The sequence below is a fragment of the Protopterus annectens genome, chromosome 2.part1 (genome assembly GCF_019279795.1).
Source record: "Protopterus annectens isolate FY-2018-M chromosome 2.part1, PAN1.0, whole genome shotgun sequence".
Taxonomy (NCBI): domain Eukaryota; kingdom Metazoa; phylum Chordata; order Ceratodontiformes; family Protopteridae; genus Protopterus; species Protopterus annectens.
Genome location: NC_056729.1, coordinates 742,271,034 through 742,277,033, shown reverse-complemented (window position 1 = coordinate 742,277,033; position 6,000 = coordinate 742,271,034). Strand labels below are relative to the sequence as shown.

Sequence of the window (6,000 nt, the reverse complement as noted above, 5' to 3'; positions counted from 1 at the left end):
CATATAACTTTTTATACCAGCTATACACAGTACAGGGGATAAAGGGTGTATGTGATTACTGCAGCAGTGAGGAATCTGAATATCTGCTGTTGTGGTAAATGCAACTTAAACTGTACTATGCTCATCATTCTCACTGCTGCAGTACCCTTTGGATATTTGGGTTGATTACTAAAGCTTATTTAACCCAAAAGGAGGAAGGATAAGATTCCAGGAAATATGGCGAATGGGTACAGCAAATTCAGTCCTGGACATGGAAAAGGAATCCAGTATCTTATGCTTTGTAGAAGTATGCAGACAGGACCATGTAGTTGCATCTAGAAAGCTTCTAGATTCCAACCCTTTCTGATATGCCATCGAAGAAAAGCATCTAGGAGAATATGCTTTATCCCACCTGGAAATATTTTACCATGATTTGAATAAGACAAAATATAGCAAGGAACAGCCAACTGGAACTGTTTGAATAGACACAAAAAAGAAGTTACGTACTCACCATAATGTTCCATGTTTGTTGTTCATCTCACCTTAATTCTTACTGGTTGGGTTCGGAACCAATCCTCGATTCCGATTTGGCCATATACCAAAGCTCAAGGTCTTCCACTGGCTTGTGGCTGTATCCCTATCCCATCATGCTCTAGTGAAGCTCCCCCAGATCTTGTTTGCTGATAACCTAAGGTACTATCACAACATCTTATGAAGACAATGAAGACGATCAGAGAACACACTTGTCAAATGAAAGAACCTCTTGGTCCTCCAGGAGCCATAGGCAGGGGGAAGGAGGGTGGGATGCAAGAAGGCGAGATGGTGAGTACATAACTTCTTTATGTTATGTTGTCCTATCTCGCCTTCATTCTTACTGGTTGGGACAACGTCCCTAGCACCATATTTCCTGGGTGGCTCATGGGAGTATATTCTTCAGGACAGTGGACCCAAAGGAAGCCCTGTCCCTGGAGGCCAAATCTACTTTGTAATGAGTGATAAAGGTATGAGGCTTTGCTCAAGTCACAGCAGCACAAATGGTTATCAAGTGGTAGCCTAGCGTGAAAAGCAGAAGAGGTTGCTATGGCTCTTGAAGAATGACTCTTGACTTTATAGGGAAGAACTTAGAATTATATATAAAGGTAATACAAACAATCTGCGAGCCATTTTGCAAGTGTGACCTTAGATACAGGAGCACGTTTCTTTGCTTCTGAGAATGAAACAAATAATTGATCAGATTTCCTGAAGTCTTTTGTCCTATGTAAGTAGAAACATAACTGTCTGTGTACATCCAGTTGGTGAAGAGTATATTCTGCCTTGTTGCCATAGTTGGGAAAATAAAAATGGTAGTTCTATGGACTGATTTAGGTTATACTCCGGGCATACTTTTGTTAGGACGGATGGGTTTGTTCAAAGGGATACTCTATCTTTGTGGAAAAGCATACATGGTGGCTTGATTGATAATGCTTGCAGCTCTGAAACCCTTCTAGCAGAAGTGATGGCAATCAACATACTTGTTTTCCATGTTAAGAGTTTTAGATCACATGATGATGCAGGTTCAAAGGGTGGAAGAATCAAACAGGAGAGAACAAAGTTTAGGTCCCAAGGTGGTAGAGGGTTTTTTTATCGGTGGTCTTAACAGGTTGGTGCCCTTCAGGAAGGCTTGTGAGACATCAGAATTTGGGGCAAATCACTTATATGGAAACTAAATATTGCTGCTAACTGCACACGAATGGTAGCTGCAGCTGCATCTTCATTAAATAGTTTTGCCAGAAATTCGAGAATACAATTTATAGGAGCAGAAAAACGGTCAATGTGTTTACTTAATGCCCAGGAAAAAAATATTTTCCATTTACTCATATATAATTTTCTGTTTGAGGCCTTATAAGAAGAGATCAATATAAGTTTCACAGAAGAAGAAAGGTTAGGAAGCCTGGCTATATTTGGAATTGGAGCAGCCAAGCTGTCAATTTGAGAGTTTGAAAGCAAGGGTGGAGCGTTCCAGACGTACGAGTCAGAAGGTCTGGAACTGGGTCCAGAAAGTACAGTTGTGTACACTTACCATAAATGTAAATGTTTGCATGTATTCACTGTTGCTGTCATTACATTTGAGGTTATCCCTGCCAGGGTAGCCCTTGGCCGGCCTGAATACCAGAGACTTAGTATTTCTGCATCGGTTGCTGTCACTTGTGGGGTATAAAGGAAGGCATCCAACACCATTACATCAGTTTTTCTTGCCCTAACCTGTCAGTAGCCCCCAAAGTAGGAGGCCAGGCTCTGGTGGCAGAACCCCACCAGTGGAAAATAAATACCAATATGTCCCTTGTAAGGAAAGGAGAACAAGGAAAAAACAAAAAAAGAAAAAAGAGAAAGGGGGATGGAGGGGAGGGAAACCAGGACTGTAACAGTGAATACACTCGAACACCTACATTTATGGTAAGTGTACACAACTGTACTATGTAGTCCATGTTTCACTGTTGCAGTCATCACATTTGGGTAGATTCCCAAAGCTGAAGAAATGGGTGGAGGCAGTCCAGGAAGCCAGGGGCTGGCTAGCATGCCCTGCAAGACGGCAGAGGCAAACCCTGCCCTGGATTTGGAGAAGAGAGGCAGGTGGTAATGTTTGGTAAAAGTATGAACAGATGTCCAGGTGACAGTCTCAAGGATGTTTCTGGTAGGAACTCCTCTGAGGAAATCTGCAGAGATGGAGGCTGCTCTGGTGGAGTGCATCCTGACCCCCTTGGGGGGCTGCTTAACATGTCATTTGTAACAGAAATGGGTGCAGTGTGCTATCCATTTGGAAATGGTTTGCTTGGAGATGGCTCTGCCTTCTGCCCCTGAAGCAAAGCTAACCAGCAATTGATCAGACTTTCTGAGGTGTTTAGTCCTGTCCAGATAGGCTCTGAGCTGTCTGTGCACATATAGAGTGTGCAGAATCCTTTCTCCCTTGATTTGGGGGTTAGGAAAGGAGGTGGGTAGATGGATGGACTGGCTGAGAGCCACACTGGACACCACCTTGGGCATGAAGGATGGATTAGTTCTGAGGGATACCCTGTCTGCATGGAAGATGATGAAGGGTTCCACAGCCATGAGTGCTTGCAGCTCAGAGACTCTTCTGGCTGAAATGATGGCCAGGAGGAAGGCGGTCTTCCAGGAGAAAAATTGTAGCTCTGCAGAAGAAGCTGGTTCGAAAGGGAGAAGGGTGAGCTTTTCCAAGACAAAGTTAAGGTCCCAAGCCAGTGTTGATGCCCTTCTGGGGGGCCTCAAGTTGCTAGCCCTTCTGAGGAACTGTTTAATCATAGGGTGTGAAAAAAGAGGCTGCTCAGTGGGAAAATGAGCAGAAATAGCAGAGGCATGAATTTTTGTAGAGGAGAAAGACCACTGTGTAGTAGGTCAGCTAAGTAATCCAGGATGAGAGTGATGGAGAGCTGTGACATATTGGCCCCCTTAGCCTGGATCCAGGTGCAGAACCTTTTCCATTTATCTGCATAAGACTTTCTGGTGGTAGGGCATTTGGCCACTCAGATAACATCCAGAACCTGTTTACTGAGGATGGCAGATTGGTCAGCGGTTAGTGTATAAGCCAAGCTGCCAAATTGAGTGTCTGCAACTGGGGGTGCATGAATTCCCCTTCCCTCCAGATTAGGAGGTTTGGAATCTGAGGAAAATTCCATGGAGGCAGCGGGGACAGGCTGCGCAGCAAGGGGTACCAGTGCTATCTGGGCCAGTCTGGAGCTATGAGAATGGTCCTTGGTTTTTCCTCCCTTATTTTGAGCAGTACCCTGGGAATGAGAGGTAGGGGAGGAAAGACACAGACCGAGAGATTTACCCAGGGAAAGGACAGGGAATCCACTTTCCAAGCCAAGCAGTGATGCTGCTGGGTGCAGAATTTGCTGAGCTGATAGTTGTTGTGGGAGGCAAAGAGGCCGACCTCTGGGGTTCCCCATTTCTGAGTTATTAGGAAGAAGCCGTTTCTATTTAGTTGTCACTCGTGGGGGTCCAAGAGCTTTCTGCTTAATTGGCCTGCCAGGGAGTTGAGAGAGCCTGGCAGGTACTGTGCTAACAAGTGTATTTGCATGAAAGAGGCTGTGAACCAAATGGTCATGGCTAGCCTGCACAGCGGGTAGGAGCGAGTCCCTCACTGCTTTTTGATGTACCACATCACAGTGGTGTTGTCTGTTTTGATCAGGAGAACCCATGGAGAGAGAAGGGGTTTGAAAGCTATCAAGGCCTGCTGAACAGCCATCATCTCTTTTTGACTGATGTGCAGGGGGAGTTGACGGAGGTTCCATTGGCCCTGTATACACTTGCCGTCCAGGTGTGCACCCCAAGCATAGTCTGATGCATCTGTGGTGAGGGTCTGGAGAGTGGGGTGTGGGGAGAAGGGCAGTCCTTTGTTGTGGGAGCAGGCCATTGCCCACCAAAGAAATTCCTTCCTCAGGCAAGGAATAATAGGCAGAAGAGTTTGCAGATCTTGAGAGTGTTGACACCAAAGGCTCTTTAAGGTACCACTGAAGTTTCCTCATATGCAGTCTGACATATGGAATGAGGAGAATACAAGATGCCATGAACCCCAGGGCTTGCAGGATTTTCCTTGCAGAAAGCTGGGGCCTGGTGGCCAGCTGAGAGAAGTAAGCTGATAGGAAAATTTGTTTCATTGGTGTAAGGCACGCCATCTGGGATGCTGTGTCCAGACTTGCTCCCAGAAAGATTACTGCTTTGGTGGGTACCTGTTTGGATTTCTTTTCATTGATTGTGTACCTTAGGGAGGTTCGTAGGTCCTTTACAAAGGCCAGGTCTTTGAGCAGCTTTTCCTGGCTGTCTGCCTGAATAAGGCAGTAATCTAAGGAGGGGTAAATATGAATATTTCTTTGTCTGCAAAAGGCAATGGCCGGAGCCTGGCATTTTGTGAAAACTCTGGGAGCAGTAAATAAGCCAAAGGGAAGCACAGAGAACAAAGTGTTGAGATCCTGCCCTGAAGTGGAGATATTTTCTGCTGGATGCCCTGATAGGAATATGGAGGTAGGCCTCTTTTAGGTCCAGGGTGGCTAGCCATGTGTCCTTGGAGAGCATGGGTAGCAGCTGCTGGAGGGTGAGCATTTTGAATTTTGGGATCACCAGGAAGGTGTTAAGAATGGATAAATCAAGGATGGGGCGCCAGGTGTCCTCTTTTCTGGGCACCAGAAAAAGTCTGGAGTAGAAGCCTTGGCCTATCTGCTCTGCAGGAACATGCTCTACTGCCCCCATGGAGAGAGGGGAATGGATTTGCTTTTGACCCTCTGCATACTGATTTGGTGGTAGATCTGAGAACCCTTTTGGGGTTGGAAGGAGAATTTGTACCAAATGAGACACAATGTTCACAACCCATTGGTCTTTGGTACTGGTGGCCCAGGTGCTTGAGTGAAAGGACAGTTTTCCTCCTAGGGTTATGTGAAGGTGGGCTGAGGCAAGGTTGGGAGAGGGCGAGTCATTGTGAGTTCTTACCTTAAGGGGGTGGCTTTGAAGTGGATGTAGTCCACTGCTTAGATTAGATCTCTGCAACCCCTGGGGCTGCTGTCTGGGGGGTCTGTTTCCACAAGGCCTAGGCTGGTCCTGTCTACTCAGAGCAGGAAAGAACCAGTGCTTGAAGGGAAAATGTCTGCTGAACCTAGGGGACTGGACCTGTAAGAAATCTTTAACAGTCTGCATAGATTTAGCTTTTTCTTCCATTTTTTTAAGGACCTCTTCAGCTTTAGTACCAAGTAAGTTATCTTTGTGCAAGGGTGCATCCAACAATTTTGATTTGACATGGTTTGGCAGCGGTTGTTCCTTAAGCCATGCATGTCTTCTAATGACAGATCCGGTAACTGCTGCCCTGCAAGAGGCTTCTAGGGAGTCAAAACCATAGTGCAAAGTATGTTTAGTTACTTGACCAGCAGAATGCATTAAGTCCTGCAAATCTTTAGATTCTGCTCGTGCAGGAAAGACGGAAATTTTTTGTTTTAGGAGTTCCAAGATATGTTGCTCATACTTAAGCATATGGAA

At 45.7% G+C, this 6,000-nt stretch overlaps 1 protein-coding gene across 6 annotated transcripts in view; it reads right to left on the bottom strand.

The window, feature by feature from the left end:
- Positions 1-6,000, bottom strand: part of ARFIP1 (ADP ribosylation factor interacting protein 1) — a 1,064,000-nt gene that overhangs the window by 314,847 nt on the left and 743,153 nt on the right. The window lies entirely within an intron of this gene.